The 12083-nt window shown below is 38.5% G+C and overlaps 1 long non-coding RNA gene across 1 annotated transcript; it reads right to left on the minus strand.

Moving 5' to 3' along the window:
• Positions 1-609: 609 nt before the first annotated feature.
• On the minus strand, positions 610-9928 carry LOC121461954. The gene is made up of 5 exons (XR_005976243.1): positions 9884-9928; positions 5203-5264; positions 3023-3056; positions 1217-1274; positions 610-634 (listed from the first exon to the last, which is right to left on the minus strand). It is a non-coding gene; the product is annotated as an uncharacterized LOC121461954 (long non-coding RNA).
• Between the last annotated feature and the right edge of the window lie 2155 nt (positions 9929-12083).

Genomic DNA, 12083 nt, shown 5'->3' on the forward strand with positions numbered 1-12083 from the left:
AGAAAAAATAACCCCGCAGAAACAGCTGACCCAAGGTTGTGGGAGCTCACTGGCTCCTGACTGACAACTAGGGAACTGGCACAGGACCAAACTAGGCCCTCTGAATGTGGGTGACAGTCATATGGTTTGGTCAGTTTTGTTAGTCCACTGGCAGTGGGTCCAGTATTTATTTACCCCTAGTATGTGAACTGGCTTTTTGGAACCCATTCCCTATGGAGGGATACTCTACTCAGCCTAGATACAGGGAGGATAGCCTTAGTCCTGCCTCAAGGGATATGACAGACTTTGTTGACTCCCCGTGGGAGACCTTATCCTCTATGAGGAATGAATGGGGAGTGGGGTAGTGTGGAGTGGGGTGGTGGGGAGTTGGGAGAGCAGGCAGAAGGGAGGGAGAGGGAATTGGGATTGGTATGTAAAATAAAAAAGATTGTCTTAAAGAATAAAAGAAAAAGTAAAATAAATAAATAAAAAACATGATACAAAGTATCAGAGTGTATATTATTGTTAAGTACAGAGCAAATATCCAGAAACCAAAGTATTACTATATGGTAATTGAATCTTCACATCTACAATTGCTGGCTAATTGGGGAAAAATACTTACTGTGTACATGGAGGAAGAGTTGTCAATATCCTCCTAGTGGAATCAAATAGAAAACAGACTGTAATCTCTTCATAATGAAAACTTGGTTGAACAGATTACAAATAGCTAAATTTCCAAAATTTCTTGCTAATATAAACACAGAAGAAAAGAGACAAACAGAGGAGATGCTTTTATCTGTGATCCTGAAATAGGACTATCCAAGGGAAGAGACAACCTACCTGCAATTATGCTGAGAGAAAAGGCACCTGGGTGATGCCTGGACCACTACAATAACCGGACCCTCTAAAATGTATTCAGATGTATCACCACAGTTGTTTTAAAAATCAGTCTAATGTGTATCTATTTCTGCAAACCATCCTTGATCAAGCACCAGGCATCTTCTAATATATGAGAACTGCACTCAATCTTCCACTCCCTGTGTTTCCAGTTCATTCTCCTATTGGGCCACCGCTATCTGCAAGGACTTACTGCTCACTGGAATTTATAGAAAGGATGGTTCACTGATACCAAACACTTTTCTCTGACCAAATTTCCATATAAAACTGTGATAGGTAGAGTACTGCTGCATTTTAACAAAATTCATAAGGAAACAAATTTCACAAAGGAGAATTTTACCTTAATAGCAGAGGTGGTGGCCGTGTCCTCTGTTGTAACATGAGGGTTTTCAGAGAGCCTTTAGAATAAAAGCATGCAGTGAGGGGTGAGTTTGGTCCTTAGAGCATCTCTCTTGAAAGATTTGTTATCTGTGCACTATATTTTTGCATTTATGTAATTCAACATTGACCCAGGTTTTAAAAAGTTTTTACTTTGGCAGTTTCAACTTGTCTCAATCTATGTAACATTCAGTGAAGACTCACTCATAGTTCTATTTAAAAATAAAAATTTAAAAAGCCAGTGGTTTGGGAGATGGCTCAGTCAATAAGAATGTTTGCTGCCAACACAGATCAACCTGAGTTTGAATCCTCAGCATCCACATAAAAAACTGGGCATGGACACATGCACATGTACCCCAGTACTGTGGGTGGAAGAGACTACCAATTGGGCTTGTTGGCTGCCAGACCAGCTCCAGGGTCAGTCAGAGATCTTATGTCAAGTGGATAAGTTAGAGAATGATGCAAGACACCAATATCCTCCTCTTTCCCTCATGTCTGCACAAAAAAATATGCAAAGCATGCAACAGGCACAGACACATGCACACGTGCAACACACACATGCAACACACACACACACACACACACATCCAATCACATAAGAGGGGGAAATGGCGAGTTTTGCACACACTTGTTATGATGGTTGCAGTAACTGATGGTTTTGAGCACTTAATGCTCCTATTTCATTTGTTCCCCTAAACCTAATGTACCATGGCCTGTTTTTTGTAAAAAAAAAAAAATTAGGCATTTCATTTCATAGCACTCTCTTCAAAGAGTTGCTCTGGGAAAACATGAAATGGACTCTATGTCTAAGCATTAAGTTGCCATCAGTCTCAGAAGTCACCATATTTTGGGGCCTTGAAGATTTGATAGTGTGTCCACATGCATATGTTGAAACTCTTTATACTCAAGGGTATTTCTGAGTCATTTTATAGGACACTAGGGAGCAACACTGTCCCCTCAGCTTTGATTCATCGCATCTACAGCTAAAAGTTCCCAATTTCAGGGTTTCTGATTGACAAACTCTGGATCAAACACTTTCTTTTTGTAACTTCCACCTACCTAGGGATTCACCACAGAGGTGGAACTCATTAAGAGGGAAATAAACCTGCTAACCAGAAGCATGTCTATAAGGCCATTCTGAGGTGATTTTCTCAGCAAAGTTTGGGAGAGTTTTGCCCACACGTCCCAGCAGACACCTTGTCCCAAACATACTAGTAAACAGGATTAACAGCCTGAAAACTAATATTTTTACATATATGTAACTGCATGTTATGTGCAGTGTATTTTTAAGTATGTATGATTGCAGTTAAATATGTGCCAATGTATAGGTTTGGTGATTGGAGTACAGACTTGGGTGTAGACCCTCACCCTCAGCCTTAGTTATATGGCTGAATCTCATTCATGAATGCAAGCCCCAGGCTAGCAATCCAGGCAAGACATCCAGAAAATGTGAGAGTATGCTCTGTCTCCACCTGCAATCTCACCAAAGCTCACCAGGATTTTAGAAGCACACAAGACCAACAGGCCTCATGTGGACCCTGGGCATCCATCTCCCATTCTCCCATATGCACAGCCAGCATTTTATCTGCTGAATCACCGCCACAGACAGGGAGTCCTAACATCATTGCACACTGTATCTGAGGCATAATTCAGCTTTCATTAGCAAATAATCAAGAAGCTAAAATTGTCTTACACAGAGGAAAACTTGGTGCCAGCTTCTGAACTTTATATTCTCTACATACTGTATTTAAAATCCAGACATTCTTACCTGAGTGGGATTTGGTCTTGATTTCTTCCATTATCTACAGAGTAGAAAGGCAAAATATGTTATAAGCAACTGTAGAAAAAAGAGCATTGAATGCCAAGGCCAATGCTTCGTTACTACATATACTTTGAATCTGTGTAGCCTTCAAGGTGAATACTGATTTATAGACAATAAAAACAAGGATAACTCTTAATTTACACTTCTTTGTATGTTTAAAATACAGAGACAATTTTATCAAAAGTCGATACTAATAATAAATTGGTATACAAAATACCTATGATCATGAGCATTATCAAACAGAGAAACTGACATCTTAACCAGAATCAATATCACAAGCTGAAGTGTTAATTGGTAGCATAGTGTTGCTGCTGCTGGATTTATCTCTGGACTAGTGGTGTTAGGAGAATTGCAAGTGAGCATACTCATCTTGCATGGAAGTGAAAAGAGCCTCTCTAAAGATTAAGTTGAACTTATTTCGTTGACGATGAAAATTCCAGACACAGGGAAGCTAAGTCTATGAGGACTGCTCTTTGCAGCATAGCAAAAGTTAAGAAACACAGGTAGACCAAGGGCAAAGAATTTCCAGATGCCAGGGTGGCAAAGCTACATACAGAGAGAGAGAGGGCATTGTGTGTACTCTCCTCAAGTGCTTCTGAGGAAGATGCAGAAGCCCCTCAATTCTAGCTTCTGGTCCCTTGCTAATGGGCAGTGCAAAGAACCTCAGCACTAGCTGCTATCACCTCCCATGGTAAGAGCTATGGGAAAGCCCCCTGCAGTAGTTATGACCCTGAACTGTATCTCCAGGGCAAGAAGCATGAAAGAGACATGGGGAAAAAGCAGCAATTCCATGGGAGTAGTACCTCACAGGAAACGTTTGTGTCCACACATACACAGCTTCAAGTGAGCAGCTTTCACTGCATGCTAACAGCCTGCCCTCTACAAAGGAATAAAGCAAATTTTTGCTTATTTCATTCACAGTATGGAAACTGCAGTATAACCTCCTTGACATTGCCTATGGCTGAGGCAAAGCATTTGTCCCACCAACAAATGGACTGCCAATGAGGCTTAGCATGTGAGAGACCTCCATCAACCATCGTCACCACAAAGGAAATTTAGTGTGGAAATAATGTAAAGGACAGTCACCCACATTACAATAATGCTGACTCTTTTCAATAAAGTCTTTCAGACCCTCTACACTGCACATACTCCTATTCACTTGATGCTGTGCTCTCTATAGGCAAAGCAGGTGTGAAAGACACTGTGGTGACAGCGGAGAGCCCAAACTCTGCAGTGTTCCTTCCACTCTTAGAATCTTATCCAGACTCAGTGGACCAGTCAGTGCTGTCCCCTGCAGAATGATGCTCTTTTCTCAGCCTTCCTCCTACTGTGGCAAATTGTTCTGGAAATTATGTCTATCAGCATATAAACCAAGTATCACCATATCCTCCACTAATAAAACCAAAGGAAAAGGTGCTGGCGGTATAGCCATTAGGGCGAGCGCTAGTCTAGAATGCTTAGAATGGCAATGTTCAATCCGCAGCACTGCCTACAGGACTCAAAGTCCATTTTTTAAAAAAGTTGACCAAGCCTATTATTTCGTATGCCAAGAAATAGTCAGATTAAATAGCAGATAATTAAAGATAAACATAAAACCATATGTGAATTTTCTAATATGTCTAAGTAGAGAAATTACAGAAAGGAACAAAACCCATAAAATGTAGTTAATTTAGTTCTCAAAATCCTTAATGAAAGTAATTGAATACTGTATTTCTGTCTTTTACATGATCACCTTTCATTGACACTAATATATATGTAGCAAAAATGTAATATATTTATTATAAAAATGAAAGAAAAATTCATTTTATAACAAGCAAAATTGCTGTCACATAACTCTAGAGGACACATACTGTGGACTAGTTAGAGGTCCTTATATTTATACAAAGATACTGTGTGCATCAGTGGCTCATGTTAAATAAATAAACATGGTTCAGATAATATAGTTTGATACTGAAATTTCTCAGAAAATCATTTCTGAAATAATTTTGAATGTGAAGAACATTAGGAGGCAAATTTTAAAAAATGAAATTACATTTATATCTTATTTACTTTGTTCCTTTTTTGAATGAATTAAGTTGCTATTGAAACTAGGGAAGTAGCAGCAAAGTATTCATGATTACTCTTACCTCCACTGATCTGAAGAGACTTCTTAAGTATTGGTTTCAGCTCTCCAGGTGGTCGTATGCCGCTGTTGCATATTTTAAAATGTAATATTTTAATATTCATACAAGAACATTTACCAAATGCTTTGATTATTTGCTGTTTAATTTCCTAACATACATTAGAGATTTACAGTCAAGCATTAACTTGTCCTTCAATCAGTTGATTAGGTTTGGTGACACTTTTTTAAAACTTTTCCCATGTGAAAGAAAGGAAAGATTTAGTCCACAGAAATTAGTCCACCGAAAGCATAGACACACATGAGGGAGACAAAGAGAGAAAGACAGAAAGAGATAGAGAGAGAAAGAGAGACACACAGAGAGAGAGAGAACACCAAAGACAGTAGTTTCTTTCCAGCACATTTTTTAAAATTGTAGTAACTGATGGTCACTCTTGTGCTCAATGTAATTAGTACCCCGATTCCACTTGTCATGTCATCATCTGTTCCTAGAGCATCACAGAACCCCTCTCTCTCAGGTTACTTCGTGGGCTCTCAATGCTTGTGATGCTATCTCTCACAAGGTTTGTTTGTGGAACATAGAATAGATTCCTGCTTCTGCTAGCACTCTGACAAGATACCATGGCCTAGGCTATGCTCAAGCTGCCCCTTAGTAGTCCATTCATGAGTGGACTTGAAACTACAATCGGCCTGTTTCTATGCCAAATGAGCATTGCTATTCACTTAACGAGATAAAAATATGAACAAACAACAATAAAACTCAGTGGATAATTTCAGGTTATTAGCTTGAAACAGTTTAGAATTCCTAGTAGAAGAGAACATGGTTTTTACAAAGTGTGTCTTTGAACAGTTGTAGCTACTGTAATTTATGAATCTGCACTTTGGACCTTTTAACTTGGAGTAATTTATTAATAAATAATTAGTAATAAGCAATTTACTAATGTGTATCGAATGCTTTATGATACATGTTCCCACAAATGTTAACACAATTGTCCTCTATTATGGAAGTAATCAATTAAGATGAGCACAGAACTAGCTTGACATACCACCTTTAATTTTCTGCCAAATCAGTGTCTGAGATAGCAGATCACTGACAGAAGGGGCCTTTTACTCTATGTTCATGTCCTACTGATGGGGAAGACAAAGCCCCTTTTATAGACACATAAAGAGTAAACATGCCACAGTTTGGCTCTCTACATCCAGATAATCTACTGAGATCCAGAGACTTCATTACTGTAGAAAACAGCTCAAAGGAATGGATAAGTGATGGATGGAGCACTGTAGTAGGAGGAAGGCATGGGATCTTCCACCATCTATAAAAGGGTCCTACACAGAACAAAAGGGCCTCTGCATGTGGAGATGGTGTCAAAGGAAGAAAGTAATTTGTTGGCTTCTTGTAATACTGTGTGATAATGCAGAATGATCCCAAATCCTGTCAGCTCTCAGAATGACAAATGCGATGAAGACCTAGTTCACTAGCTGATTTCAGAAAAAAATTGAAAAGGCACTAAGTGTCAGATGGACATAGAGAGTGTGGTTATCATCAGTAGGCTCATTTTCCAAAACGCAGAATTGGTACTTGGGACATGATGGTTGAGTATACAACTCATGACCACGATCTAAAAACAACAATATTTCTGGCTAAAATACATTGATAATACTATGGGGATTGTAAGACAAAGCAAAAATTGAGTGTATAAATCAGCATCTATCTGAGAATACAACCAATAATTTGTTGAATTACGGAGCGGCGGGCTGTGTCCTGCCACCCGGCTAGCTTTACCTGAAATAATTACATGGAAACTGTATTCTTTTAAACACTGCCTGACCCATTAGTTTCAGTTTCTTATTAGCTAGCTTTTACATATTGATCTAACCCATTTCTATTAATCTGTGTAGCCCACGAGCTGGCTTACCAGGAATGATCTTAACCTGCGTCTGTCTGGAGTGGGAGAATCATGGCGACTCCCTGACTCAGCTTCTTTCTCCCAGCCTTCCGTTCTGTTTACTCCGCCTACCTAAGGGTTGGCCTATCAAATGGGTCTAGGCAGTTTTTTTATTAATAAGAAATCACTCCCACATCAATAATTGGCTTGTTATCTTGGAATTTCCTTAGCATTATTGTTTTCTTAGACCTTACCTGCAAAAAGGCTTCTTATTGGTATTGTAATGTACTTCTAAAAAAATCAAAATGAATTTGTTACAATGCTAGAGAAATATAACATATAAAATGATTAGATACATAGTATCCATTTTTGAGACTAATCTAGACTATTCTAAATACTCTTTTTTAGGAAATTTGTTCATGTAGAATTAATCCATTTTGTTTATTTCAAATCAAACAAGACTTAAACTTATCAAGCACAATACCTAAAAATAAACAATCACCCTGTGATTCCCAAGACAGTCAGAACTACATAATAATAAAACTGTGTCTCACAAACAAAACAACATATTCAAAATGGAAAACAAGATCCATGGGCCTATACATATTTTTGTTCTTCAAGGAAACAAAGAACCTTGTTGAGCCTTTTAGTTAAAATTGTTCATTTTATCAGGCAAATTCCTACCACTGGGACTATATGTATTGTTTCTGTCTTTTGTATCAGGATGAAACCTGGCAGAAAGAAAGAGAAGAAGGACAGAGACTTTTACATAACAGCTCAAGGGAGGGCAGGCATCAAGCTTCCTCTCCTCATCCCCTTTGGGGAAAGAATATCCTTAGTTCCATCTGTGTTCCAGACTTATATGCAGCTTAAAGGAGGCTCATGATAGCAGGCATCATCTCCCCTGAAATGAATTACTAGAAAGATCTCTCCCTTGGGAGTAATAACACCAAGCTCAACCTCAAGTGCAAGAGCATCAGAGAAGCAGCTGTGAGGCTGGAGCAGCAAATTCCATGGGCTTCCTTCTGACATAGGATCATTGTACAAGTTCACATATGTAAACAATAAACTCACTCAATCCTTCACTGTTCACTTGCAGTTTGCTTTTAGAAATGAAACATTGGAGGCTGGCAGTGGTGGCTCACACCTTTAATCCCAGTGCTTGGAAACAGAGGCAGGAGGCTCTATGGGAGTTCAAGGCAAGCTTGTGTAGAGAATACATTAAAGGGCAGGCTCCAAATATACATACAGAAACACCCTGTCTCAAAAAAAATCCTAAAATAAACATAAACAAACAAAAAAAGAAATGAAATCATTCATTTTTGTCTTGTTTAAAGTCAAGGAAACTTAGTGTGCCTTTTTAGCATTCCCCATGTCTCAGGACAGCCACTTGAGCCACCAACGAGTGGACTGGGATTGCGGCTCAGTAGGAAAGCCTATGCTTATTATGCAGGAGGCCTCAGTAAGTTCTCACCACCACAGATGCCATGAACAGCAAACTTCATAATACAGTGACACAAAGCTGTCTCCATCACAATAATATTGACTCTCTTCATCTTACCTCTTGAGAGAAGAGGGTTTTGCATTCTCTACTTAGTGTGGTTGCCACTGGCAGCTTAGGTATAAAAGACACTGTGATGTCAGTTGGTGAAAGTAAATACTACGTGGTGTTCCTGCCACTGCCACAAAGTCTCTCCAGCCTCAACGGAGAAGCAGATAATTATTTGAAATACAGAATGATGTCATTTTCTTCACTTAGCTTTTTGTTTCAATTTTTTTTAAGATTTATTACATCTACAGTGTTTTGTCTGCATATATTCCTGCAGGCCAGAAGAGGGCACCAGATCTCATTACAGATGATTGTGAGCCACCATGTGGTTGCTGGGAATTGAACTCAGGACCTCTGGAAGAGCTGCCAGTGCTCTTCACCTCTGAGCCATCTCTCCAGCTCCTTGTTTCAGTTTTTATTCTTGAATCATGCTTTGCAGCATGGAAATGATATACACCCTTAGCATGTTCTTTTTAACAAAAACAGAAGGCAGAGATTATGGGTAGGGTACTTGCCTACAATGCTCCCAAAGCCTTATGCTCAACCTCTAGCACTTCACAGAAAAAAAAAGAAAGAGAGAGAGAAAGAAAGAAAGAAAGAAAGAAAGAGAGGGAGGGAGGGAGGGATTGATTTAGGGATGGGTGGAAGGAATGAGGGGAGGCAAGGAACAAGAAAAAGAAAGAAAAGGAAAACATATAAGGATTGTTAAGTCTTCCTAAAATCAATGCATTCACTGTAAAAGAAACACTTCCACCCTAAAGTAGGAGATTTCTAAAGAAAACAACTATACAGTATGCCAAAACTTTCCAAACTGAGAACTTTCACAGACATTTAAGAACTCAGATGATTTAATAACATCATAAGGTAGGAAATTAGTTAATGAAAATAATTGATTAAAGTTTTTTTGTGACTTAATTTTACTTTAGTGGCAGTGAGATGTGTTAGCGATATGCAGTGCAAAATACAAGGCATTTGTCATAAACTCAAGGAGAATCTGTATTTCTGACAATCCTATTTGCTGCAATGTGACTATGGAAGACATGTGCTGTGTAAAGATGTTTTCTCATTTATTCAAAGGCTGTACAGATATCAACATTAAAGTGAAATAAGCAATGTTTTGACAAAAATACTTCACACTTGAAAGTGCTTGATTTATACTTGTTTTCCTTAACTCCTTTTTGGGGTCTAAAAATCTTTACTCTTCCTTATTCCTTCTTCTTCGGGGAAGGTAGGACAGATGGAGTAATTCTTACCTTTGTTGAAGGTGACACACTTTTTCTTTCTCTGCTCTGGCTCTCTTGTCATTGTTCCTTCACTGTGACATATGTTGAAAGTGATCATCATTTAATTATCCATATAAAAACACTTAGCATGTTTATAAATTCTTTATTTTTGAGTCCCTCATACATCTTACGTTACATATTTACAAAAACATTTTTTGAAACAGGATCTCATTATGTATTCCAGCTAACTTTTAATACACTATATGTTTTGTGTTTGTCTTGAAATCAAAGAGATCTATGCCTCCTGCCTCCCACATTCTGGGATTAAAGGCATGGGCAAAGAGGCGGAGCCAAATAATTCTGAATTCATTCTTCAACAGTTGGTGATGATTAATGACTGCTCTCCTTTCCACCTTTCCTCATGGAGAATAACATAGAAAATTTAGCTCTTGATTAAAACAACACACACACACACACACACACACACACACACACACACACACATCCAAGCACACAAGACAGGGGAATGGCTGTTTTTCCACACACTTTGTTCTGATGGTTGCAGTAACTGACTGTTTTGTGCTCTAAGTAAGTAATGCTCCTATTTCATTTCTTCCCCTAAACCTACAGCACCTTGTCCTGTTTTCTGTCAAGAAACTTTTTAGGCATTACATTTAGTCACTCACTCTCTCCAAGAAATTGCTTTGGGAGCAACATCTTGATCTGAACATCAAACATCAAAAAATCTAAACCTCAAGCTGCCAACAATATCAGAATTCACCATATTTTGGTGATTTGAAGCTGCTTTATTGGTAGTCTGTGCGCAAGTACATGATGAAATTCTTTTTTTTTTGTTTTTTTTTTTGTTTTGTTTTTTTGAGACAGAGTTTCTCTGTAGTTTTGAAGCCTGTCCTGGAACTGGTTCTTGTAAACCAGGCTTGCCTCGAACTCACAGATCCGCCTGCCTCTGCTTTTCTGAGTGCTAGGATTAAAAGCATGCACCAAAACCACCTTGATCTATGAGGATCCTCTTTATTCGCAATGGCCAGTACTTCCTGCACAAGTCTTGAGTATTTACAGGGCACTGCAGAGCAATACAGTACCCTCAGCTCTACTCCATCTGAACTACAGCTAAGAGCTCCAAATTTCAGGGCTTCTAGTTGGTAAGCTCTGGACCAACCAGTTTGTTTTTCTAACTTCACCTACCTTGTGAGTCACCACAGTTGGGTAACTCATTAAGGGAGCTATTAACCTGCTGGACAGAAGCATGTCTATAAGGCCATTCTGAGGTAATCTTTAGCAAAGCCTTGGAGAGTTTTGAACCTTGCCATATTATTCACACTCTTCCCACAGACAACTCAAACAAACAAATTAGTGAAAAAGATTAATGACTTGAAAATGGATCCTTTTACATATATGTGCAAAATATGTTATATGCTGTGTATTTCTATGTATGTGTGATTTAAGATAAATACATGCCAGTGTGTAGGTGTGGTGATTGGAATATAGACTTGGGAGTTGACCCTAACCTTAAGCATTAGTTTACTAGCTGGGTCTCTCACTCATGAATGCAAACCTCAGGCAAGCAATCCAGAAAATGTCAGGAGATGCTCTCTGTCCACGTGCAATCTCATCATAACCTCACCAGAATTTTAGAAGCACACAAGACCAACAGGCCTCATATAGACCCTGGGAATCCGTCTCCCATTTTCCCATATACACAGCCAGCACTTTACCCACTGAATCACCTCCACAGACAGGGAGTCCTAATAGCATTTCATGCTGTATCAGAGGAATAATCAGTTATTTAAAACTATATGCTTCTCCATAGATAAATATTCAGCTTTGATTAGCATATAATCAAGAAGCTGAAACTGCCTTACACAGAGAAAAACATGGTGGCAGCTTCTAAACTTTATATTCGCTACATGCTCTGTGTATTTTAAAATCCAGACATTCTTACCTGAGTGAGACCTCATCTTTTAGTCTTCGACTACCTATAAAGTAGAAAACCAAAATATGTTATAATCAATTGTAAAATATAAGAACATTAAATGCCAAGGCCAATATTTTTTACTAGATATACTTTGTCCCCAAATGAGTTTAAAATTTAAAGTGAATATTGATTTATAGACAACAAATATAGATAACTCTTAATTGAGACTTCTTTGTATGTTTCAAATAGAGACAAACTTATCAAAAGTTACTACTTATAATAAATTGGTGTACA

Source organism: Microtus oregoni, unplaced genomic scaffold, assembly GCF_018167655.1.
Source record: "Microtus oregoni isolate MIOR12 unplaced genomic scaffold, Mior012 000001F_ref0000356, whole genome shotgun sequence".
Lineage (NCBI taxonomy): Eukaryota > Metazoa > Chordata > Mammalia > Rodentia > Cricetidae > Microtus > Microtus oregoni.